Consider the following 26,951-nt stretch of genomic DNA (forward strand, 5'->3'; position numbering starts at 1 on the left):
TCACTCCTCTCTTTCTGGTCCTGTTTTAGTCAGCTTTTTCACTGCAGTGACTAAAAGGATCTGACCAGAACAACTGTAAGGAGGAAAAGTGTATTTGAGGGCTCACGGTTCCAGAGGTCTTAGTCCAGAGAAGGCCAGTTCCGTTCCTCAGGGCTGGAGGTGAGGCAGAACATCCTGGCAGAGCGTGTGGTGGAGGGAAACAGCTCACATCATGGTGATCAAGAAGCGGAGAGAGACTCCACTCTGCAGATACAGATATATTAAAAAACATATACAAGTATATAAAAAATTAGCCACACCCTGATTCCCTCCTCCTCCAGCCATACCCTACCACTTTAGTTACCACTCATTTAATCCCTATCAGGGGATTAATTCACTGATTGGGTTAAGACTCTCACAACCCAATCGTTTTTCCTCTGAACCATCTTGCATTGTCTCACATGTCAGCTTTTTGGGAACAACTCACATCAAAACCATAACAGAGTGATTTTAAAACAAAAATAAGTTAAGGGAACAGCTTTCTAGAAACACTTCAGTGCCCTCCATTACAGTTTAGAGGATACACATTATATAACATGGCTTGCAAGAGCCCCCACTTTGGTACTCTGGGGCTGGCTCTCTTGCAGGACCTTGAAGACACCACACTCTTTCTAGCCTCAGAACCTTCACAGATGCTGTCCTTCATAAGGTGTCCTTCCCTGCTCTTCCCTTGCTAAGGCCCATCAGTTCATGGGAGACTGGGTGGGGAGCCCTTTGGTGTGTATCCCTCTGTGGCTGAATTACAATTTCTTCTTCCCTTTTCTCCAATGGCTCTTGTAGAGGTACTGAGTCTCATCAGTGTCACTCTGCTCCTCTCTAAGGTCCCAGTTTCAACAGTATAAATCTTTGGCTCCCGGCCCCCCTGACCCTGACCTTGCCCCCCTAGAGCTCTCTCAACTCTACCAATCTCATTGCTTCAAAAGTCTTTTCAATACTTTCATGACATTATTTCTTAGCCTGGGAAACAAACACCTGTGGTGACAGCCATTCTGCCCTCTATTGCCTTGTATCCAATCCTTTAGTGTGTTGCTCCAAACACAGCGTATGCCCACTGGTATGAGTTGGCAGCCTCTTCAGGTCTGCCTAGAAGCCTAGCACCCAAGCTCTCTGCAGTTTTCCTGAGCTTTTCTCACTGCTGCTTTCTCAGCTCTATGCCCCAATAAAACTCTGTCAGCATTTGTTTTTCTAGAAATTGGCCAAAATCTCATTTTTGAAGTGTTGTTTCACATATCTCATCCATCATTTCAATGGATTTGGGGAAGGAAGATGGTGCTTGGGTTCTGCCAATTATCCAGACATAAAGTTTCCAGCCATAATTTTTCATGTGCAGTACTAGAAACTTACAGGCTGTGTTGGAGCTGACTCCAAGGGCAGGAAGCCATCTTTAAAGTGGACTTTACCTGTGACAGTGCTGGAATTTGTGGAATGACCTAATTGGAACTGTTTGGGAAAATGGAGTAGGCATACAGCGTTCTAAGAAAGACCCAGATGGGTCTGGAGTTGTGGCTCAGTGGTAGAGCACTTGCCTAGAACATGTAAGGCATTGGGTTCGATCCAAAGTACCACATAAATAAATACATTCATACATACATACATACATAAAGGTGTTGTGTCCATATACAACTAAAATTTAAAAAAAAATAAAGACCCAAACTGCTAGAGATTAGAATGATATAGGTTCAACAGAAAAAAAAAACTTTCTTAGAAGCCCAGAGAAGATCTCCTCCCTCTCACCTTATCTGAATTGCCTTGACCTTTATACCATCAGAAATTAATGTTTAACCAGTACACAGACTACAAATACAAAGACAGGGAAACAGGTGAGTTCCTAAGTTGCAAAGAACGCAACTGCTGAACACCAAGTTTTCAGCTGCTTCTCCACATGCTTCTCAGTTTCCAAAGCTAAAGGATCCCAGACAGGAGAGTCAACCTGTAAGGAACCAGAATTCCTAGCAGGTGAGTCTCTGGCATTATCATACCCTTATCATATTACTATTGTTAGAAATGGTAACACTCAAACTTGACTCCTGGAACACACATTACTGAATATTTGATGCAAGCATAACTCTCTGGAAAAATATGGGTTATTATTAGCCAAATGCTCCCTCTTGTGCTGAAAGTTTAGAAGAGGTTCAGTTCTATGGGGACTCTCTGGCTGGTTGCCCACTCAGAGGCACACAGGTGCACGCGTGCACACACAGACATACACACATACACAGTCATGTGCTGAGTACCTGAAAATGAGTTCATGCCTGCAACTCCACAGCAAATGCAGGTGACACATGAAATCTACTTATCCCTACCATGTACCACTGAGCGGATGTGGGTACTTCATTCTCCTCAGCCTCTGTTTCTTTCTCTTTAAAATGAGAATTTTAATGGTACCTAACTTGTGGGAGCATTATGAGGATTAAATCATAGAACATATACGTGTGAGATAATTAATAAATATGAAAACTTATTTGTGATCTGAATAATACCATGGTTCTGTGAAGGGCCCTCTCTTTTTTTTTTTCTTTGACACGTGGTATTGTCTACTTAGAGCTAAGTTTGTTTTTTTTCACCTAAGCAGTGTGAGTTGAGGAGAATTCAAAGCTCTTTCCTGCCAACTTTTGTGCTGATTGTAATTGCCATTAGAAGATAGAATCCTTGAGAAGAAATCAGTGGTCCTCATCCAATGTGAGTTAAAACCATAATTTTTAAATATTCAGATTGGGTCAGGCTCCATCCAAAAAGAGATTTGAAGCCTTTATCTCTAACCATAGCCTCATTTCACAAGTGGGCAAATTAAGAAGTACTAAGGGGGGAAGGGCAAAAATCTCACAAGTAGGAAAGATAAAATTAGTAACAGAAATTGTGCTTAACTTCAGAGCCTAGTACTTTCTTCACTGCTGCCAATTCTGAGAAAAAATTTTAAGCACTTATTCGGGCCCCAGGCATTATATTAGCTTCACCTGAAGGCCCATGAGAACCTCTTGAGGTTAAGTTGTAGGATCAAAGAGGTGGTGAAGGAGCAGGACTGTGAGTAGGAGGGGAATGTGATGTGGGTGAGGATGGGGACATGCCAGGTGAGGCAGTCAGGGCACAGCTAGGGAGGGAAGGGGAAGTACAGGGCTAGAGGGAGGGCAGAAAGTTCTGGGCATCCAAGGTGGTATACAGGGTCAGCAGTCATCAAACCAACTAGGGCTGGCATGGCCTTCTAGGCAGATCTCCCTAGAAAGAGCCCTTTGCTCCAAGTTCTGAGACATCCCCAACAAAATGGGCTCAGCCCTTGGTACTTCATGGTCCACTAGCCATAAAGTTCATGCTCTTGGATGATTCCATGAGTCAAGGAAGTCATGGATGATAAAGTGAATGAGCCTTCAACACACAGGCCTTTGTGGAACATTCTAGATCTGAACTGTAGCAGTGGTTCATCCCATTAGCAATTTACATGAGGAATGTCACATGACTTCTCTCTTTTGACACAGAAATGAATTTGATAAAAAAAATTACACATCTGTTAATTGTAAAAATAAGCATAGGAGAAAACATAGTAAAGAATTTCAGTCAAATGCTACAATTAATAGTGGGATGTGAGAAGCATTCCTTTTATAACCAATCTGATAGAATGTTTGCCACCACTGCTTCTAATCAACCATGTCCTGAGCAGGGACATTTTCTAGTAGGCCCATTTTTAAAAAGTAAAACATATATTTGTTATTACAACAACAGTATGAATATGATCTTCAACAATTGAAGCAAAGTGTAGTCCTGTAGTCCAATTATGCATAATGGGGGATTTTTAAAAACTACTTCAGTTTTTGCACTGCAAATTAATCAAATAAAAATGAATTAAGCATTCATTTCTCTGTAGCACTAGCTGCATTTCAAGAGCTCAACCGCCACATGTGGCCTGGGGCTATGATATTAGCACAGCAGTAGCACACTAAGGCCAGGAAATAAATCAAAGGTAAATAGTCTAGAAAGAAACAATTGTTTACATGGAGATCAATCTGAATTAACAGACACGTTATTAAAACGTTCAAGAGAATATGGTTAGGGTTAGGTATAGTACAAGGGTCAATACACAGAATTCAATTACAATTCTATAAGTTAGCAATAAACTGCTGCTTTGGGGCAATTTCCTGGAGGAAAGGAAATCCTTCCTTGGATTACCAACTGAAAGTCCTTTTCAATATGGATCAGAAATTGTATTTTCATTTCTGACAAATGCTTGTGTTTCTATGGAGTTGGCTTTTGCTTATTGATAAGGTCTTTTATATCATACACCTGTCTCATCATTACCAGTATGTCTTTTAAAGGTCTTTCTCTAGTTTCTATAGTTTGAAGAACAGATATTCTCATGAATCTGGTCAAATTTGTCAATATTTTGTGGTTAACTGAAGAAATGAGTCATTTAAGAAATCCTCTTCTTCTGTTGGCTTCAAAAGTTTACCCTTCACAATCAGGATGAAACCATCAGGATTTCATGTTTTTCCAAGTGAATTGCCAGTTGTTGTTGTTTTTTTTTTTTCCTGATTGACCTGAAATGCTATGTTTGTTAATTTTTCCATGGTTGGAGGGATTTTCTCTGGGCTCTCTGTTCTGTTTAATTGACCATATGTCTATCTCGACGTCCCACACACTACATTCTTTTAGCATCATGATATTCATGACTGCAGAACAATACCCCCGTCATATTTTTCTTTCTCAGATATGCACTGGCCTTCCTTCAGCTTTTGCTTCTCCATTCATATTTCAGATTCAAAGACCCATGTTGAGATTTTGATTATAATAACATTGAATCTGCTCACCAATTGGAGGAAAAGAGAAATATTTATAATCGTGTTCCTATTCAGAAGTGGGCACTTATTTCTATGTTTTTTTTTTTTTAGAAGTACAAGCCTTGCATATCTTTGGTTAAATAGATTCATCCCTACTGTTTCCTTTCTGATGTCAATTCTACATGGTCATTATCCCTGTGGATGGGTGAAGCCCAGAGTTACTCCTCATAGGTGGTGAAGGCAGACCCAGTTCCAGAACCTGGAGTCACTGTGCTTTCTCTGTACCTTCTGCACATCAGCTCACAGCTTCTTTTCTACCTCCTAAGTAAATCTCAAGATCTGTCGACTCTCTCCCACTCCTGCCCAAACCTCCAATTTACTCTCCAAGCAACAGCTTCTGTGATTTTTTAAACTCGGACCTGAGACTTGTCTGCTTTCTGCTCCAGACCTCTCCAGGGCTTTGTTTTCCCTCCGGGTGTCCAAGCATGGTCCCAGGTCTTCCGGGGCATCATGAGTTTCCTTCCCAGCCTCTTATTTTTGTTAACTCATATGAAATTAAAAAATAAAATTTTACCCAGTAAAGGTACCCTGTCATGTTTTAGTACATGTATACATTGTGCAGTGTTTAAATCAGGTTGAACATAACTGTCTCTTCCAGCATTTATCATTTCTTTATGATAAAAACATTCAATATCCGTTCTTCTGGAGATACACAGTACAATGTCCTTTTCTGTCGTCACCCTCCTGTGCAGTAGCACATCAGAACTTCTTGCTTCAGTCTAACTGTAACTTATTCCCCCCTGATCAACCTCTCCTCATTCCTTGCTCCTGATCAACCTCTCCTCATTCGTTGCTCCGCAGCCTCTGGTAAACACCATTCTGCTCTCAGATTCTATGAAATCCACTTTTTATATTCTTCGTGAGTGTCATCATGTGGTAGTGAAGAGACAACCTTCAGCATGGGAAAAAATATCTGCAAACTCTACATCGGACAAGGGGTAAATATCCAGAACATGTAAGAGACTCAAAAAAGTCAGTAGCAAAATAACGAGTAAACCCAATTAAAACATAGGCAAAGGACTTCAACAGACACTTCTAAAAGCAACAACAAACAAAAAAAAGATACAATTGGTCAAAGGGTTTATGAAAAACTTTTGTCAACATCGTGAATCATCAGGAATATAAACTAAAACCACAACCAGAGAGCTCCTCCCTCCGGTGAGAACACACCCTCTTTCACACACCTTGCAGCACCACCACAGTTGGCAGCTGTAGATTTCTCTCTCAGCTTATTCTTTCATGAGCCACTCTGTTCTGTAATGCAGCACAGCAGGCAGACCCAGCCGTGCCCACGCAAGCTGGCCTGGTGATGAGGAGATATGAAATGCCCTGCAGGGATACTCTGAGCTGTGTGAACTTCAATACATTTTCTAACTTCTCTGGACCTCTGTTTCTTCATCTGTAAAATAGGGCTGATGATAATAGCTACTTCATAAAGTAGTTTTGAGAGATTGAATGGTCCTGTGTAAAAATGCCTATAACAGAAACTATTTTTTCACTTACCACAATATTTTTATTTTTACGGATGATTTTTAGTTATGCATAATGAAAGGAAAGTGACCACAACCCTCAGAGCAGCCAAGAGATCTTTATTGCAACAGTGCAACAAAGAGAAAAGAAAGAAGGAAAGAAGTGGGAGGGGGCAGCTGGGGAAGGCTTTTATAGCCCTTCTGCTGTGCTGCCTAAATCTAACAGGGTCTCTGGGTTTGCAAGCTGCCTTGTTGGCACACAAGGGGGTTAAGTGCTTGGCCTTGAGAGGCAGGCTACGTGTTCAGCCTTGAGCAGGAGGGCAAAGTGTACAGCCTTGAGCAGGGGCTTGGGTGTTTAGGCTTGAAGCAAACAGGTGATAAAGAATCAGACAGAGGGTTTGAGCGGCCAGGTCATCCTGCAGCTAACTTTGTTTGGCATGCCCTGCAGACAGCTTACTCAGCCTGTCCTGCACCTAACATTCCTCCCTTTTTGTTTTTCTAAGTGACATGGGGGACTGCATAAAGTCCTCTGGCTACTTCCTGCTTAATGGTGGGTGGTGTCAGGCCTAGAAGGGGAAGCGGAGGAATGTCTGAGGGACAGGTCTGAGAACACCAGGGCAGCCAGAAACAACACACAGTGGCTATAGACAACTACTTCGGTAGGGGTAAAGTCCATAAAAGTTCCTTGAAGCCAAAATCATCCATGGCATCAAACCAGTCCTGGATGGAGGAGATTGTTGGTATCAGCCACTGGTCCTGTAGTAGGGACAATAGGAAGTATTGGAAGCATTGTCTCGACATGGCGTCACCAGCACCTGAAGAGGATCAGGGCCAGCAAAAACAGGATAGGATTAAAGCAAAGGTCAGTTTGGGCAGGAGTTCCTGCTGGGGGGACTAACAGAGAAGAGGCCAAAGGCCATGAGGAGGCTTAAAAGGACATAAAGGCTCCAAAATCCAGGACTAAGAAGTTCTCTGGGTTCAGTATCTCTCGCTGGCCGTCGTTTTTGCATTGTCAGCATCGGGTGAGAGCTTCCCCAGAGGAGTTGGAGTCATCTAGGTCGTGAAGCAGTTGGTAATCCCTGAGAAGAAGCTGGTTAAAGGTACAGTTAGAAATTGTGTTTATCTGGTTTGGGGGGAATTTTATTACGCATAGGAGGAAAGTGCAGAAGAGTATTATGCCTATAAGAGGGCCTAAGAGGGGCATGAGCCAGGTGACAAAGAGATTTTGAAAGAAGTCCAGAAAAGAAGTTTGGGAAGTAGCTTTAGTCAGTTGGGTTGCAAGGTCAGTAAGTTTGCTAACATTTTGTTCTACTAGGCCTGATTCATTCACATAATAGCCGCACTCTTCCCTTAGAAATAGGCAAGTACCTCCTTTTTCCGCTGTCAATAAATCTAATGCCCTTTGGTTTTGGAGCACCACCTGAGCCAGAGAGGTGACCTGTCTCCGGAGGGGCGAGAGTGACTCTGCATTGAGAGCTGTTTGGAGTTTTTTGTGAAGGTCATCTTTAGTCCAAATAGAGTGCCCTATAGCTCCTCCTGATACTCTGGCTGCTGCTACAGTTGCGGCTATGGAAATTCCTATCAGGATAGGTAGGAAGGCTGCACGCTTGCTGCGTGGCAAAGTAGAATGAGAGAACAAGTGCTCAAATTCTGCGGTGCTATGTAAAGTAAGCTGAGGGGTTACTTGGACAACAAAACGGGGTGTGGTTATATTGTCGGGGATATAGGTCATTAGGGTTCCATTACACCAAAGAAAGTCTCCAGGATTTGTGTATTGGTTTGTAGAAACAATTGTGTAATGTGAGCATCTGTCGTGTGGGATGTGTGGTGAAGGGCTGATGCACAGCCATCGGGGTAAAGCAGAGAAATTGGTGTTACTGGGTGTGGGTTCCCACAAAGGGACGTTAGAGGCAGGTTGCATTCTACCGCCAGTGAGGGAAAGATCATATGAGGAGAAGTTGAGAGGGACTGTGGCCAGGAGGGGCCTTTCCAGGGAGGCCCAAAGAAAACAATTTTGGGGATTTAGAGTGGGGACTGTAGTGTTTAGAAATGCCAGTGTATTTTGGAAGATTTGGATCCAGGTATGGATTTGAGAACTGGGTTTGGAGGGGTCTGAGGAGGAGGGGACCTTGGAGTTCCTCTATCGGCTTATTTAGGACTTTTTCAGAGTGCTGTATGTCTGAGGTGAGGATCGTTGACTCAGATGAGGTTTGTGTTACTATGCTTCTCCCTATCCGTAAATATCCAGAGGGCTTGGTCTGGTAGTTAGCCCCAAAGGCGGCTCCTGTGACTCCTGAGGCCCATCGTGGGTGGGCTGGGTCATAGATTTTTAGTGCAAAATGGTATTTTCTCTTTCTGCCCCCATGACCATTTCCCTTGCAAATTCTCGATTCTACAAAACAGCTTCAATAGGACCCTATCTCTGCTTTCTATTCGATCAGACTCAAGATTATTGTAAATGGTGGCCAGACACCTATAAAGGCTGTCCTTCCTGGTCATGTAGAATCCATCATTATGACAGGAAATTACATACCCGTATGTTCCATTTGATACCTGAGGAGACTTGGTCATGGGGGCAGTTGAGTTGAGGGGCATATCAAAAGTGGCAATTTGTTCAGTTTTTAATATGGATCCATCTTTCCATTGATCAACTATTGCGAATCTCCATATGTAGGATCCTGAGGAGATATGGAAAAGAGAGGCATAGGCTAAGAGGAGGTAAGGGAGGTGGACCCAGATCTGGAAGTTATTCATTGTTTTTTTTTGGAAGCCTGGTGAAACGAAGTTTCAGTGGGTTGGTGGGAGAAGGGCTGCAGGCATATGCTGGTGAAGAAGAGGTATCCGCAGACTCAGGCTCAGGAGCTGATGCAGGTTTTAACCTGGAAATGTGAATCCAGGGAGTTAGCTTTGTTGGAGACTCCTGAAGCCTTGCGGCGGTGGGGGTACATAGGGTGACTTGTAAGGGACCTTCCCGTTTTGGTGATAAGGGACAATCTCAGTGTTGTGGGGGAGAAAAGAATACCCAGGTTCCTGGTGTTAGGGAAAAAGAAGTGTGGGGCCTTTGGGGGTCTGGGAGTAGGTTTTCTTGTTTTTTCCAGAGCTGAGAGCATATAAAAGAAAGAAGAGGGAAAGAAAGACTTTCTGGTAGAGTCCACTCAGAAGCTACAACACCAGGGGGAAGGGCAGGGCAGCCGTACATAACCTCAAACGGGGAGAGAAGGGTGGGTTTCCTTGGTAATACTCTAAGTCGGAATAGGGCAAGGGGAAGGAGTTTGGTCCAATCTAGGTGAATCTCAAGTGTAAGCTTGGTTAGAATTTCTTTTATTGTTCGGTTGGTACGTTCCACCTTTCCAGATGACTGCGGATGATAGGGGATGTGCAGGTGCCAGGGGATGTTAAGAGCTTTAGCAACATGCTGTGTGATCTGAGAAATGAACTCGGGTCCGTTGTCGGACTGAAAGGAGGTGGGTACTCCAAATCTGGGTATAATCTCAGAGACAAGGATAGAGGCAACTGTGGTAGCCCGCTTGTTGGCAGTTGGAAAGGCTTCAACCCATCCTGAGAAAGTGTCCACTAGAACTAGTAGGTATTTAAGTTTGAGGACAGATGGCATGTTGGTAAAGTCCAGCTGCCAGTCAGCTGCTGGAGTGTGGCCCCATGCTTGATGTGTGGGGAAGGTCCCTGGTTTTAAAGGGGTTTGAGGATTTCTTCTTTTACAGATGGGGCAGTTAGAAGTTAGCTGTTGCAGAAAGTGAACATCCTCGGGGCTGAGTGTGGGAAATGAGCTTGTAAAAGCTTTGAGGCTTTGGGAGTTAGTGTGAAAGATGGAGTGGAGATATGAGAGCATGGATCGGGTTGACTTTGGGGATTCGGGTTGGGGGATAACGGGTGCTAGGGTAAAATATGGGGCAAGGGCTGCTAATCGGGCTTCCTGATCAGCTCTTGAATTGCCTCTTGTGATAGGTGAAGAGTCATGTTGGTGTGAGCGACAGTGTGTGATCCCGATTTTAGTGGGAAGGAGTGAAGCTTTAAGGAGATCAGTGATGAGCTTAGCATTGGTGACTGCAGAGCCCTTAGTTGTAGGGAGTCCTCTTTCTTTCCATATGGCAGAATGGGAGAGGATTATGTGATAAACATATTTAGAGTCTGTGTATAAGTTTAGGGAATGGTCAGTTGCCAGGTGGAATGCCCTATTAATTCAGCTTGTTGGTGGGTGGTGTGTGGAGGCAGGGATTTTGCCTCTACTATAGAAAATTTTATGCCGAGTGGGTCAGCCAAGGAGATAACAGCGTAGCCTGCATAATGATGGCCATCTAGTGTGAAGGCGCCACCGACTGTAAACCAAGTGTAAGTGGCATCAGGCAAAGGCCCTTCGTGGATATGAGGCAGGCAGGGCATAAGGTTTTTTAGTATTTCAAGGCAGTGATGGGAGGGAGGTGTTTCAGTTTTGGGAAGAAGAGTGGCTGGGTTTAGGGCTGAGCAAGCCCTAAAAGAAATAGAGGGATTGTGGAGGAATGAGACTAGAAGGGAAAGGATGCGGCAGGGAGGAAGGGTCTTTAAGCTTTTGTAGGTGAGAAGATCCTCCACAGTGTGAGGGGAAATGATAATAGTTTGTGCTCCAAAAGTCAGTTTCTTTGTCTCCTGTAGTAAAACTTGTGCTGCAGCCAGAGCACGCAGGCAGGGGGCCCACCCGCTACCAGTTGGATCTAGTTGTTTGGAAAGGTAAGCCACAGGGGCAAAGGTGGGCCCTTTATTTTGACCTGACACCCCAAGGGCTAAGCCTGTTTTTTCATGGACATAAAGAAGAAAGGTTTGTTGGATATCTGGGAGATGTAGGGCTGGTGCTTGGAGGAGGGCTTGTTGTATGGAGAGAAAATAAGATTTAGGTGATGAGGGGAGGGGCTCCTGTTTGTCCCCTTTGGCCATTTCAGAGAGTGGTCTGGCCAGGAGTGAGAAATTGGGAATCCAGGCCCTAAAATATCCTGCTAGACCCAGGAAAGATAAAATTTTTTCCTTTGCTTTTGGGATGGGGTGGTCACGAGTTAGAGCTTTTCGATCAAGAGTGATTGCCTTGGAATCTTGGGAGAGTTGGACTCCAAGGTAGGTGACCTGAGGTTGTCTCATAATTGTACTTTTTGAGGAGACACCCGGTAACCCTTGTCAGCCAGAAAGTTAAGAAGCGTGGTGGTGTCAGTTTTGGAAATGTTTAGAGTGGGACTGCCGAGGAGTAGGTCATCTACATATTGGAGAAGAGTTGAAAGAGGGAGGTTGAGGCCCTTTAGATCGGGCGGACAATGTCTGACCAAAGAGGTGCGGGCTGTCTCTAAAGCCTTGAGGGAGGACAGTCCATGTTAGTTGCTGAGATTGTTGAGTATCTGGATCTGTCCAGGTAAAGGCAAAGAGGTCTTGGGAAGGTGGAGCCAAGGGAATCGTAAAAAAAATCTATAACAGAAAAATAGGAAGTTGAGGCCGGAATAAGGGATAGGAGAGTGTATGGGCTTGGAACTAGTGAGTGGATAGGTTTAATTGCCTCGTTCACGAGACGAAGATCCTGGACCAGGCGGTAAGTCCCATTGGGTTTTTTTGACTGCAAGAATGGGAGTATTCTATGGTGAATGTGTGGGCCTAAGGAAGCCCTTTTTAAGAAGGCTGGAAATGATAGGTTGTAGTCCCTTTTGACTGGACCTCGGGAGGGGATATTGAGGCTTATTTGGAATGTGATAGGTATTTTTTAAGTGAACCTCAACTGGGGACATTTAGCCAGGGATGGAGTCTCTGGGTCCCAGTCCAATGGGTTCACTTGGTCTTGTGGAAGCGGAAGGGGATCATCTGGTGTAGCCTGTAGGGCAGCCACGGCTATAACTGAGGGGAGGGAGGATGGTAGAAACAGCAGAAAGGAAATCATGGCCTTAACTTTAGATAGAACATCTCTGCCTAAAAGGGGAATGGGGCATTGGGGGCATCACCAGGAAGGAGTGTGAGAATGAGTGGCCTGAAAATAAACAGGGTAGGGGTGGCGTGGTTTCGGGATATATTACTTGTCCACCTACCCCAACAATAGGGGACTGAGAGGGAAGTAAGGATCCCCAAAACTCCTGTAAGACCGAGAATGTTGCTCTAGTGTCTATTAAAAAGAGAATTTTGTGACCACCAACCGTCCCTTGGACCCTGGGTTCCTGCGTGGTGATTGGACTTGTTGGGACAGGAGTCTTGAGGCCCCATCAATCGTCAGTGGCTAGTCCCATGAGATTATGGGGGCGGCTAGGGCCTGACCGTGCACCCCTTCGGGCACGAGAACAATCTGAAGCCCAGTGGCCTATCATGGAACATTTTGGGCAGGGTCTAGTAGGTGACCTTGGATTGGGGCAGGCTCTGCTCCAATGTCCTTCTTGTCCACACTTAAAGCAAGCCCCAGGAGGTTCTGGTTTTAGGGGATGGTCTTGCCACATGGGAGATGAGTTTTGAGAGGGCCCACAGAGAGCTGGAGCCAGCGTTTGGCACTTTAGGCATTTAGCCTTCTCCTCTTGGTTGTGATAGACCTTAAAAGCAGTAGCAAGAATCTCGGTCTGGGGAGTGAGGGGCCTCGTTCTAATTTTTTAAGTTTGATCCGAATATCAGGAAAACTTTGGGCAAAGAAATAATTCATCAGTAACTGTCAGCCATCAGGGGTTTCTGGGTCCAAATTAGTGTATTGCAGGAGAGTCTTAGTAAGGCGGTCCAGAAAGGCTGATGGGTTCTCATGTTTATCTTGGATAATTTCCTGAAATTTCTCAAAATTAACTGCTTTTGTGGCTGCCCTTTTTAGGCCTGCCAGAATACAAGTGGTGAAATGATCTCCGTTTGTGATGCCGTTATTGGTGTTGTAGTCCCAGAGGGGTCTTGTCTGGGACTGCTTGGGGCCCAATGGGATGTGCCGGATTGGTCTGATGGATCTCGTCTGCATGAGTGCGAGCCTGTTCCCAAACCCATCTTCTCTCCTCAGGAAGTAAAGTATGGAGAGGATCATATAGACATCATGGAAGGTGAGGCTATAGGCCTGGGTTAAATACTGGGATTCTTTGGTATATACAACTGGGTTGGTAGTATATGAGCCTAGTCGTTTTTCAATTTGGGAGAGGTCAGCCTTAGAAAAGGGGACATGTATTCAGATAATGCCTTCAGCACCTGCTACCTCACGCGAGGGGGCAATTATTTGAGGAAGGGCATTGGTTTGGGTTTTTGACCTAGTTGAGTGGAGGGGAGAAGTCAGGTTGCTGAGGTGAGGGTGACGGCGGAGAGTCTGGGGCAGAAGGTTGAGGGTGAGAATCTATTGGAGCTGGGCGATAGGGTGGAGGTTCATCCGCAGGGTCAAAAGTAGTGGATGAGTACGGAGAAGGAGAAAGTTGGGGATCGGTGGGGGGGGTTGGTTTGTAGGCTAGAAGAATTTGTAGAGGTTTGCAAGAGGTGCAGAGAGCAGGATTGGAAAGGAGCAAGAAGAAAGCCTGGACATAAGCCATCTCTACCCATTTTTTCGAATGCTCACAGTAATTGTAGAGATCCCTTAGAATGGAGGGATCTAGGGACCCAAAAGGGGGGCATCTGCTTTGGTTATCTAAGGGATAAGTGGGCCAGGCTTGGGTGCTATATTTGGTCAATTTTGGGGGTTTAATGTCTGGTGTCAAGGAGAGGGTTTTGTGGTTATCCAAGAGGCATTGTAGGGGAGAGTCGACCGGCAGAGAGGACACAATACCCATGTCGCAAATGTAGTATAAGGAGGAGGGAAGAGGACGCAAAGATAGTATGAGAGAAGGAGGAAACTGCTGTATTGGCAAAAGGGGCGTCCCCGCTAGAGCCAAAAATCAGGAGTGCCTTAGTGGCAGGTTGGAGCTGCAGAGATTGGTCGTCACCGAATCCTGACAGTGGAAGCTCTCGTCCTGGATGGAGGTGGAGCCTTGGGAGACCTTGGCCAAGGCTTTTCGGGACCCCTCCTGGAGAGGCCGGATACTCCCAGGGCCGGAAAGAGAGGAAAGAGAGAGACAGGGGAAGAGAGAGGAAGGGGAGGGTAAGTTCTCTCCGGCGGCCGAGTCTTGAAGGTGAGGACTAGGACTTTAGGAGAGCCACCGAGACCGTGAAGGTCTGGGTGGAGTGTGATGTTCAGTTCTCTGTTATGTGTCCTTGGAGGTTACACAGTCCTATGAGGGAGACCTACAAAGCCTATAGGCTTTACCAGCTGGGAAAGGGAAGGGGAATAATTTTGAACCCAGGAGTCTAATCTGCCCTAGGAAGGAGTCCCTGAGGGCCACGGTAGCCTTGAAGGCTGTGGTGGGGTGTTTTCCTCCCCGCAGGTGGGCAAAGAGGTTTGCTGGACAATCAACGGTCAAATCCTCCTGACACCACCATTGGGTTTAGGACTCCAGGAAGGGGAAACTCACCAATCGAAGGCCGGTGGTGGAGGGAGTTCTGGCAATTGAGAAAATGGGTTCAGGCTGTCCAGGGAGTGGCACTTCCAAAGAAAGAGGGACCCAAAAGTGGGTTTTAACCCTCTCCCGGGTTTTCGGCACCAATGAAAGGAAAGTGACCACAACCCTTAGAGCAACCAAGAGATCTTTATTGCAGCAGTGCAACAAAGAGAAAAGAAAGAAGGAAAGAAGTGGGAGGGGCAGTTGGGGAAGGCTTTTATAGCCCTTCTGCTGTGCTGCCTAAATCTAACAGGGTCTCTGGGTTTGCAAGCTGCCTTGTTGGCACACAAGGGGGTTAAGTGCTTGGCTTTGAGCGGTGGGCTACGTGTTTAGCCTTGAGCAGGTGGGGAAGTGCTTAGCCTTGAGCGGTTGCTTGGGTGTTTAGGCTTGAAGCAAACAGGTGATAAAGAATCAGACAGAGGGTTTGAGCGGCCAGGTCATCCTGCAGCTAACTTTGTTTGGCATGCCCTGCAGACAGTTTACTCAGCCTGTCCTGCACCTACCACATAACAGTAGAATCTACTTTGACATAAATGTACAAACATGGGATATATCTTATGCTAATTAAAATGCAAGGCATTATTATGGTGACTCTTTATGAAATGGAAGTTTCCACTCACAGCACCACTCCCCGGGTCTAGGCATTTGTATCCAACTCCTCACCATAACCTGGGCTTTTGTGTGTAGCCAGTATTTTTTGGTATCCTGTTCTGGATAGAGCTATGTGCTCTTCAACAACCCACTGGAGTCCTGTGTGCACACATTTAGCTTGATGGAGTCCCCCAAGCTCCTGGTCAATCCTGCACTCCAAGTTCCCCACTTGATCACAGGTACCTGAGCAAGGTCAAGCCTGGGCTGCCTTTGCACCTCAGGACAGGGAGGTGTTCGCTTAGGAGACAATTTGTTCAGCTTGATACTGGCTCTTCCTGCACAGCTCCAGTCCTGCCTCTCCTCTGTGGTCAGGGCTGAGCTCCATAGGGGAGCGTGAGCCATCCTCCTTTCTGTTCCCAGCTCACCCTGATGGTGGCGCCTGGGGTGCTCAGGAGCTCCCATCTGTGCAGACCAGCCTAATCCCCTTATGCCTTTCTGCTCCATGTGGCTGCTGTCCACCCGACTGGTAAGGCCAGGTCCTCTCAGCTATCCTCAGCCATTCCCTGCTCCTGGCACTGCAGCCCTGCTGCCTTGTGAGTCCTGATGCCCGGGAGGGCTCACCTGCATCCTGGCTCCTGCTCCTGTGCAGAGATGCTGCTTAAAGCTGGAGTTGGATAACTCTCCTCGTGGACTCAGGACTATGCTATGGCCCTGAACATGTATATGTGTTGTGCCTGTGTGTGTGTGTACAAGCATGTGTTAAAGTGTACTCATATGTGCTTTAGTGCATGTATGGCAAATGTGTGCATATGTACACATGTGTGTGCATGCATGTGTGAGTGTGGGACAGAGGAACCTGCATGCTGCTGCTTATCTGACTTGATTCCTATTCTCCACCCTTCCTCATCTGCACAACCCAGACCCTTTGCTAGGCTCACATGATTGTGTGCACATTAAAGAGAAACTAAATTCAGCCCCTTGAATTGCACTGTCAGCCTGGATGCTTCTTCCCATTATAGCCCACGGGCAGAGGAGAGATAAGTGCTGCTTTGAATATCAGCAGGCTGAAGGGTCACAGAACAGGGCTTGGAGTGAGATGATCCTGGGTTCAAATCCTAATCTGCTCCTGGCTTCACTTTCTGATCCAGGAAGCAGCTTGGCACCCTGCATCTCTCTCCCTCCTGCTTAAGGAGAGTCACAGTAGTCTCTCACAGAAGGAGCAGATCCCGAGAAGGGCTCCTCATGCGGGGCTGACCATTTATTTACCCATGGAATGGAGCCTGTGGTTTCTGAGTAGCCAGAAGAGTGCCCGGGAGTGCTGGCCCTGAATCCCATACAAGGACCAGGAACTCGGGGCTCATATTTCCCTGGCCACTTCCACAGCCCCCACAGACTGCACTGTTCCACTTCGTCCTGCCAGGCTCCTGGATGACTCTCACATCCTGTGGGGGGCAGGAGGTGCTGGGAGATGCTCTGGGTAAATAATGCAGAGCAAGCTGCGCTGATTGGCTTCAGGGAGGCGGACACTTTGTCTACATAAATGGCAATCGCATCCTCTGTGTCTTTTAACTGTCACCAAGGAGAAGGGAGAGAGAGAGCGCGGACGGAGAGAAGCAACTCCCGGCTGCCTGTGAGTACGATTCTTTGTCCTCATGGCTCAGGGCCAGACCTTAGCGTCCACATCCTGGAAGGCTGCAGACCTGGGGGTCGGGGTGGGTGCTTTGCAGTTGGCTCTACCTGTCTGACTCCCTCTCCTTCAGAAGGAAGGCTAAGACTTCCAGAGGAGACAGCTGAACATCTAGTGTGTGCAGGTGGTGGGGGTGCTATGGGAACTTTTTAAGAAATTAGGTACCAACCTAGGTCAGCCTAATTCTTTGGAGTCTTCTCTGAGCAACAAGTACAACAAAGAATCTGGAACTTTGAATGTTTTTTTTTTTTTTTTTTTTTTAGCACATGTTCTTTGAGCCATGATAGCAGCATAACCAAGTGAGTGGAAATTGATTTCCAGGCTCGTTCCTGTGCACATAGAGCCCTAGGGGCTGTGGAGTGAGGTGGGGAAGGAGGAGGCTGTGGGGCTCAGGGACCCGGTGTGCTCCGCAGGTGAAGGAGAGCTACTAGCATCTTCCCACGGGACTGGAGTAAAATATAAATAAAATAGGAGGTCTGATTTTATAAAGGGTCAGGCATGCAGTAGGTGCTCAATAATTGGGAGCAAGTAAATGACAAGATGCTGCTGAGTGGTCCACTGAAATTCAGCAGGTGGCCTGGATTTTCCCCTTAATCATCTTTCTCTCTCAAAGGCTTGCAGGGTTCTGCTCCCTACAGATAATTTCTTATTCACATAAGCAGTGTTACCCCATCTGAAACAGAATCAAAATAAAGGTGCACCTGCTGTGTAACCACTGACCCTCTTTGCAGTTGTCCAGGGTGTCAGAGAGAAACAGACTCTTTTTGTTGAGGGCCACCCCATGCTCCAGCTAATGGTCTTACAAGCCCTAAGCAAGGACAGCAGACATCCCGGAACAACGATGCAGTAGCATGTAGAGGTGTCTGGATTTTTTTAAGGAGACAAAATCCTGTCCATCTCATCCTCTTTTTCTCTCTCTCTCCTGGGCACAGGGTGGGTAAGCCTCTGTGCACAGTCAGTGTGAATAAAATAATTAAAACAAAATTCTCCTTTCAATCCTCCATGCATTGGAAGAAATGGCGGGGGATCTGGTGATATTTGTTTTCCCTTCTTGGAAATGTCAATTATTCTGTAGGCTTTACCCTATGCTCTTGGAACCTCAACTTGTGTCTTGTGGGAAGTCTGGGGAAAGGTTCTGGGGAAATTAGAACCCTGAGCATTTTAGAAGAATGGTCTTGATGTTTTTCTCAGCTCTTATAAACATTTCTGAAGGGAGACACTGAGGGACACAAATACACCTTGCCGGGATAGGGAGCATCCATTGGCACATGGGCTTCTAGGAAATGTTGAAATCCCATTGCATTCTGAGTGGTGGCTGAGGGATCCTAGGCAAGAGGGAAATGGGCTTGTCTTCCAGTTTGGACAAAGCCATATGTAAAAAAAAAAAAAAAAAAAAAAAAAAAAAAAAAAAAAAAAAACACTCTGGAGCTGCATGGGCTGAGATAAGCCATGTGCTTGCCCGAATTGATTTCCTCTTTTCTAAGGGTAGGGTGGGGGGCAATGTTGCTGCTTTGCAGAGGTGATGTTCAAATAGAGAAAACAGGCAGAGTGCTTGCATGGTGCTCTGTACTCAGGTACCCATTCAACACACTTTATTTTGGAGAAGATGAGGACAAGCACCTCTCTTGGGCCACTAAGGAGACCAGAGTTTGTTCAGCCTCTGTTTCCACTGGGGTCAGCCCATGTGAGGAGGCAGATGGGGAGGCTCATCCTTCTTACTAGAAGCCACGTTCTCCTGTTCTCCTGTGTGGGGTGAATGGGCAGAATCCCTAGAACTGCATTTTGGTTGCAGATACTGCCTTCCCAGCCTGTGTGGAAGGCCCTGTTGAGGTCTGGGATCCATATGATAGATTCTCAAGATATCATAACACTGGCTTGTGGGAACAATGCACTTTCTTGTGCACTTGATGGCCTAACAGTAATAATAATAATAATACTCAGCTTGCTGTTTTGTTGAGTGTTAAATGAGAAAATACATACCAAGTGCTTAGTGGGAGGTTAGGCAAAACTGATTTTTTTTTTGACAATAGAAGCTGGCAAGCAAATGTAAATGTGTTCTTGGGATTTGACTTGGAAGAGCCTCAAATCTAGGCTTCTTAGCAACATCGGGTAATAAGCCGGCAACTGTGCAATACAAGGAATAATGAAGGGTCACAATGAACCGGGAAGTCAATATTTACTACTGATCTGGCTCATGAAAAAAAATGAGACTCCCCAACTCGAGTGCCAAGGCATACCAAACAGATTCACAATGCCAGGTGTCCAATATTTATAATAGATGATAAACCAATATATGACATGGTCACAGGATGTTATTAATGTCATGAAAAGAAGCAACTAGCTAGAACATAATTCAAATCATGTCAAGCCTATAAGAAAAGCAGATGGCTATGATCTCTTGTAGACTATTAATGTGACTTCAAAAGCATAAGAGAAAGGGGGAAAGAATTGAGGGGGTGAATCAGGAATGAAACAAACATGTTTAAGAAGGTGGGAGAATGCTTTCTATCTCAGGAAAATCTTTCCTGGCATCACACTGAATGGGAACGAGGGAGAAATGTTAAAATTAAAATGACATAGTAGTTCTTATCTAAACTTTTAAAAATAGCAAACATGAATGAAAGTGATAAGATTCAAACGATTTTGAATTTAAATGTTTTGCAGTTTTAAATTTAAAATCTGAATGGCTGAGAAAAACAGAAACTGGCGTTCATGCTTAGAATCCCTCCACGGTGGTGACATTTCTGTGCTCTCCTGTTTTTTTTCCTGAAAGAAATGTGGCAACTCAAAGAAAGAACTGCACAACTCCCTCCTCTTGAGGGCACTGGGAAATTAATATCCTTGAGGGACAGATTCAGTGGGTGTCACCTGCATCACGGTGCTGTGGTGCACAACCTCTTTGCACCGGGCAATGCTGTTCATCACAGTAAGTGCCTGCAGACACACTGAAGGGTGCAGGCGGGATCCTGGTGACACTGAGAAATCCCTGCCCAGCAGTCGTAAGCAGGGCAAATCGGCATACTGTGTCCTCCGTGTAATTGTGTATATTGTAATCAGGCACACAGGGACAATGTCAAGTGCAAGAAGGCTCCCCAACTCCACAGATATCCTCACTGCAACTATTTGAATTGTCTTTGGTCAGGACTCAATTGAAATAATATCAATATCCCAGACATTCTTTGTTTTGCTTAAGTCATAGATTTTTTCAGCCGTCTCTTCCACGCAGGCTGCGGGATGTTTCCAGAGATGTGATTAGAAATAACGGCATTTTCCTACAAGAGTGAACGGGAAAAAAATCATCACCTTCTGTGTGGCTCCATGCCATAGAGAATTGTCAACCAAGAAAATACCCAAATGGGGCATTATGGGTTAAACGGGGAATGAATGAGGAGTAGTGGTCAAATCCCCAGAAGAGAAAGGCATTCCCATGGATTTTGATCTTTGTGGTGATTTTCTCCCTTTGGTCTCCTGTTTCCATGGCTGTTCCTATCACAGTGAAATCATCTGACCAGTTCAGGGGTACAGGCTCCCACCTTGCTCTCATAACATCAACAATAACACACACTAGACACGTATTTGAAATCCAAAGTGCTTTCTGCCTACATCATTTCTCTGTCCTGTTTTGCTTTACAAATGAGGAAACCGAGACTCAGAGAGGGCAAGACATTGGCCAACAGCAACACAGACTCCTACAACAGAGCTGGCCTCAAGGAGGGTTTCCTCTTAACTCAAATCTACTGCTCTTTCTATTCCCTGTGGCTGTGGAGAGAAAGAATGCTGCCATAGAGAACGGTGATATTGAAAAGCACAATATTGTAAAGTGCAGGTCCACCTGTAGAGGAGACACTAAAGTGAGTCCTTATCCCTCATTTCATAGGAAGGCATGGGGAGGAGTCAGCGGTTCACCGTCTAGGAGGAGATTTCACAAGAACCTGTTCACGATCTTAGACCCCAATGCCCCCCACCCCCGGGATGTTGCAAAATGAATGTTTGTGGTTTATAAGCCACCCGGTCTGTGGTAATTTGAATAGCAGCCTGAATGGACTAAAGGAGCAGACCAGAGAGCTCAATGGGCTTGGTTATGGTCACACCTCCAGCAAAGAGCTGTCCAAACCCACCCCTTTATGCATTGCTTTTCCGTTGGCAATGAACATGATCCTTTTGCCAATCTCTTAGCCATAGAGCCCCTCTGCTGTGTCCTCTAGGAACTCATTAGCAATTAGGCTCTGGGAGAAGCTGGGTTTTTAAACCTCTCATCCTGAAGTTGTCTTTCTGCAGGGTTTATCAACCCACAGGCATTTGCCAAATCTGTTAGGCATGCTCTCTGAGTATGAGTCCAGAGCCTTCACTTGAGCAAGTGCCTACAGAAACTGCCCCAGTTCAGCTGTGACCTGACTTTGCCAGCTGTGGGGTCTTGGTCTAGTTGCTTAGCCATTCTGTGCCTCAAACTTACCATCTGTTAAAGAGGATAAGAATCTGGAAGAGTCGTTCAATTGTGAAGATTATAAGCAAAGACCTTAACATAGTGGTTGTCCACACCCTCCGGTGTGTCTGCAGGTACTTACTGTGATAAACAGCACCGCCTGTGTTAAGAGGGTTGTGCACCACAGCACCGTGATGCAGGTGACACCCACTGAATCTGTCCCTCAAGGACAAGGACGTTAATTTCCCAGTCCCCTCAAGAGGAGTTCCAGTCCACACAGGAGCTGGAGCTAGACAATTAGAAAATGGCTCCTGTGGTTTATTTAAGGCGGTCCATCAAAGGCCGGGGAAAGGTTTCAAGCGTGGAGTCTTGCTTTGGGACGTCCTGCAATTAGTGGTTGGCACATCTTGTTCATATAAATGGTAACTAATTTCTAGATCAGTGAGAGTGCTTACTTAAATAACTCTGTGATTCATATAAAAGCAATTGTATGAGTACAAGAAAGTGATAAGTGTGCATGAGTGCATGTGTGTATTTGGTATGATGTACACTGGCTTAATTTTTTGAATTCTGATAGAGGAAATTTGGCATAAAGGACAAAGGAAACCTTGAGTTCTGCCTTATCTTTGCTACCAACCAGCATCATGTCTCTGGATTTCAGATTCCTTCCCTGTAAAATGAGGAAAGTGATTGTGCCTGCAGAACACCTCATCTACAAATTAAAACTATCCTCTCCTCTCAGGTCTCTGCTTACAGATATAGTCCTGTCTCTGCCCTCCTGACCCTCAAAGATTGTCTCTCGGGTTCCAGCACCCCTGATTTCTGGGACCATTTTGCTATTTCCTTTTAAGATGGCAGTTCTACACCAATAGCCTGAGCCCTGGCTCCAGGAGCAGTGCCCTCTAGTCTGGAGCAGGGGGTGGGGGGTGGGGGGTGAGGCACCAAAGCTCAGAGAGGTTAATAAGTTTCACAGGTCACCAGAGGTAACTAGTTGATAAGCAGTGATAAGACCCAAAATGAGAACTCTGGATCCCCAGAGTCCACTCTCCGCCCACAGCCAGAGCCATAGCCACCTCCAGGGACATTTTATCTTTCTGTTGTTGTGATATCAACCCTCTGGCCGTCCCTCTGCAGTTGTTAAAGATCACTATGCAGAGGACCTGAGTGAGATGACATTTAGATGTGGGACAAGACCTGAGAGCTAAGCTGTTGCCCCAGTTCCCAGACTTTGTTTTGAGGTGCTATTTGGTGCTGTGGATGGAACCAAGGGCCTGGCACATGCTAGACAAGATCTGTACCTCTGAGCTGCACTCCGCTCCCACCCTCACACTTATTAAATAATCTAACTAAACAGCATTGAGTCTCCAGAAAAAGAAAGAAAGATAAAAAACCAGCGGTTTCAGAACAGTGATTTCTACATTGTAAGCAGATGAATTTGTGAGACAGGGAAGAGAAGTGCACATGAAATCATGATTCCTAGAGGAAAAAGAAAGGGGCTCCCAAATCATCTAAAGTCAGAAAGTGGAGTTCTCTTCCTCCGTTAATATCTGTTTGGTTTGAGGTTTTACTTTTTAAAAATAAAAATTAAGATATTCAGAGCCGTTTCTGGTTTGCAAGAAAATTTTTCCTTGTCTTGAAATTCCTCTTGAGTAGTGCATGTTCTGGGCTCCAAAATATCATGGGGTGGCCAGCACCTCGCCTGGGAATTCTTGCCTGCTAGGAGGAATAAACCTCTTGAGGAATTAAAGTCTAGAATAATTAGTAAAGAACAAAAGACAAAGAGTTAGAAAGGATAGTTTCTTTTTCTTTTTTTTTTTAAAGAGAGAGTGAGAGAGGAGAGAGAGAGAGAGAATTTTTAATATTTTATTTCTTAGTTATCGGCGGACACAACATCTTTGTTGGTATGTGGTGCTGAGGATCGAACCTGGGCCGCACGCATGCCAGGCGAGCGCGCTACCGCCTGAGCCACATTCCCAGCCTAGAAAGGATAGTTTCAAAGATGGAAGCCCCTGATAGGTCCAGTCCACACAGGAGCTGGAGCTGGACAATTGGAAAATGGCTCCTGTGGTTTATTTAAGGGGGTCTATGAAAGGCAGAGGTAGGGTTTCAAGGGTGGAGGCTTGCTTGGGGGTGTCTTGCAGTCAGCAGGTTGATTGGCATCTAGGCAGGTCACACCCATCTCAGAGAGGCTATGTGGCTACAGCAGGTCACCCCATCTCCAGTGCTGTGTGGGACCTTTCTAGCTGAGCGAGTGGTTGGGTGGGGGTGGGGTCACATGCATTGGGTGATTTTTGTCTGTGGGAGAGCCACAGAAAATTCCAAATGCCAGACCTATTCCCTCCCTGGCTGTGATGCCGAGAAAATGTCCTCATGCATTTCACCGATGGCTTCCCACAGGTTTGGGTTTTCACTTAAGAAAAAAAAATTAAGATGTTTAGAGCTGTTTCTGGTTTGCAGGAAAATTGAGCAGAGTACAGAGTATTTCCCTATATCGTCTCTTCCCCCACACAGCACTTCCTCTGTTGCTAGTAAAAGTTTTTACTGAGCATGGGCTGTGCCTGGGTACCTAACACACCACTTTGTGCATGTGTCCCAGCAGCGCTCCATGGGAGGTATTTTCATGCCTGCTCACCTTTGCAGAGGCTTTCAGAAAGCCCTGGAAAGGTTGGAGATTGAAGGACAAACAGTAACGGAACTTGAGGTGCTCCTTGACCTCAGGTCTGCCTGACACTTCATGGAGTACCCCATTTCACTCTTGTGAACTGATTGGATTATTCATGCCCTTTGCGGTTCCTGGCAAAAATGCTCACCTAAAGCTGCTTAATAACATGTTTAATAAGTGTATTAAGAGTTCAAAAGTAATTAGAGGGTTGGAGGATTTTTTTTATGCAAGGTATCAGAGTCATTCTTCCAATTCACAATCTCTCATGGCTAGAAACTTCTTCATGGGAGAAATGTTTCCAACCAAGACCATGAAGAAGTTTCTAGCCATGAGAGATTTTAAATTTATTTACTAAGAGTTGCATAAGATATGGCATAAGATATGGTCTACTTTAGAGCAGGAGCCATGTGCTGCTGAGAAGAAATGGATGAAATATTCTGTATGTATGTCTGTATGTATATATATATTAAGTATAAATTATTGATTGTGTTTTTTAGTTCCATAGTTTCCTTACTTAGTTTTTGTTTGGGAGATCTGTCCAGTAATGAGAGAGGTGTGTTAAAGTCACCCAGTTTTATTGTATTGTTGTCTATTTGACTCTTGAAATTGAGAAAGGTTTGTTTGATGTACATAGATGCTCTATTGCTTGGGGCATAAATATTTATAATTGTTATGTCTTGCTTATATATATACTTCCCTTAAGAAGTATAAAATGTTTTTCTTTGTCTCTTCTGATTAACTTGGTTTGAAGTCTACTTTATCTGAAATGAGAATGGAAATTCCTGCTTGTTTAAGCAATTCATATGAGTGATAAGCTTTTTCCCATACTTTCACCTTCAGCCTATGGATGTCTTTGCCCATGAGGTGAGTCTCTTGAAGACAGAACATTGTTGGCACTTGACTTTGAATCCAATTTTCCAGTCTATGTCTTTTTATTGATGAGTTTAGGCCATCAACATTCAAGGTTACTATTGAGATATGATTTTTATTCATTGTCATTTTTATTTATTTTCGATTTTGGATTTGTCTTAGTTCCCATTTGGTTGAATATCCCTTTAGTGTAGATCCTCCCTTTGTAGTTTTCACTTTTTTTCACCTCATCCTTATGGAATATTTTGTTGAGAATGCTCTGTAGTGTAGACTTTCTATTTGTAAATTCTTTAATTTTTGCTTATCATGGAAAGTTTTAATTTCATCTTTAAATCTGAAACTTAATTTTGCTGGATATAAAATTCTTGGTTGGTATCAGTTTTCAATATATAATTGAAATATATTATTCCAGAACCTCCTAGCTTGAGAGTCTGGGTTGGGAAATCAGCTGAGATCCAAATTGGTTTCCCCCTATATGTAATTTGATTTTTTTTCTTTCACAGCCTAAGATTTTATCTTTATTCTCTGTGTTAGTTATTCTCATTATAGATGTCTTGGCATGGGTCTGCTGTAATTTTGTACATTGGGGATCCTGTAAGCCTCTTGTATTTGATTTTCCACTCCATTCTTTAGATTTGGGAAATTTTCTGTTATTATATTATTGAAAAGATTGTGCATTCCTTTGATTTGTATCTCTGCTCCTTCATCTATTCCAATAACTCTTAAATTTTGTCTTTTCATGTTATCCCATAATTCTTGGATGTTCTGTTCATGATTTCTTACTATCTTCTCCGAATGCTCAACTTTACTCTCAAGATTAGAGGTTCTGCCTGAGGTTCTGTCTTCCAAGTGGTCTAGTCTGTTGGTGATGCTTTTATTGAATTTATAGTTTGGTTTACTGATTCGTTCATTTTGAGGATTTCTGCTTGTGTTTTTTTTTTTCATGATCTCTAACTCTTTATTAGAGTGGTCTTTCACTTCTTGTAGTTTTTATTTGATTTCACTCCTCATACTATCCTTTATTTTACATATCAATGTTAACTATGTACAATCTGAACTCCTTCTTGGACATTTCTTCTCCTGAGTTATCAGTAGCTTCTGTTTTTGAAGCATCTTGGTTTGTTTGGGGCACTTTATTCCCTTGTTTTTTCATGTTGTTAGTGTGTTTTCACATCTAAAAGTATGGATCTAAGGCAGGATAAATTCTATGCTGTAGATTTTTAGTGTCCCTTTTCCAGCACTTCACCTTTACTGGTGAGACCAATATCAACCACACCCAGCATACACATTTATAGCCTTAAGCCTAATAGCTCCCACTAAGGCATCTACTGCTTTCTCACATTAAACCAAAATGATGAGTTCAATAACTATCTATAGTACAAATAGAATATTTGTTAAATGATTTAGAATTTTAAATAGTGGATGAGAGAACAGTGGTAATGTAGTATCCAATATTCACGAGGGAGGAAGAAAAAAGCTAGAAGTAAAATTCGCAGGAAGAGTGGAAGAGGAGCTGACAGAGATTGGATATTGGTTGGAGAAAAGTTGGAAAGAAAATAGATGAGACAGGAAGAATAACAAACAAAGAGAAAAAAACTAAAGACATAGAATACAACAAAAATGCAAACCACCATTCATATATCATTGTGCTCCACACACTGATGCATAAAGAACATTCTGTTCCAAATATGGTAGGAAGATTAGTGAATCCAAAAATAAAATAAAACAAAATAAATCTTTCTGGAAAGTCAAAATGTCTGTCAGTGTCCAACAGTTTCTCAGCCCTGTCTCTTACATCTCCTGGTATCATCAAATCCAGATCAGCCCTCACAAACCCAGTCTCTATCCCACCGCTCTGGGCTTCAGATACCTCAGGCTTGGCCACACTGCAGTCCCAAGATGTCAATGCTGCTCCTAGTTGCAGAGAGACCACCAGGGATATACTC

General features: G+C 44.6%; 1 protein-coding gene across 4 annotated transcripts in view; it reads left to right on the forward strand.

Annotated features, from left to right (window-relative positions):
* The first annotated feature begins 1,855 nt into the window (after positions 1 to 1,855).
* Ddc (dopa decarboxylase) overlaps positions 1,856 to 26,951 on the forward strand; it is a 119,816-nt gene continuing 94,720 nt past the window's right edge. The window contains exon 1 of one of the 4 annotated variants that reach the window (XM_078039747.1): positions 1,856 to 1,995. The gene's annotated coding sequence lies outside the window, so the exon portion shown is untranslated. Of the gene's footprint in view, positions 1,996 to 2,608; positions 2,719 to 7,321; positions 7,435 to 16,816; positions 16,994 to 26,951 lie in introns of those variants that run through there. The other 3 variants (XM_078039748.1, XM_078039749.1, XM_078039746.1) reach the window with 3 other exon arrangements.

This window comes from Ictidomys tridecemlineatus, chromosome 2 (genome assembly GCF_052094955.1).
Source record: "Ictidomys tridecemlineatus isolate mIctTri1 chromosome 2, mIctTri1.hap1, whole genome shotgun sequence".
Classification (NCBI taxonomy): Eukaryota; Metazoa; Chordata; class Mammalia; order Rodentia; family Sciuridae; genus Ictidomys; species Ictidomys tridecemlineatus.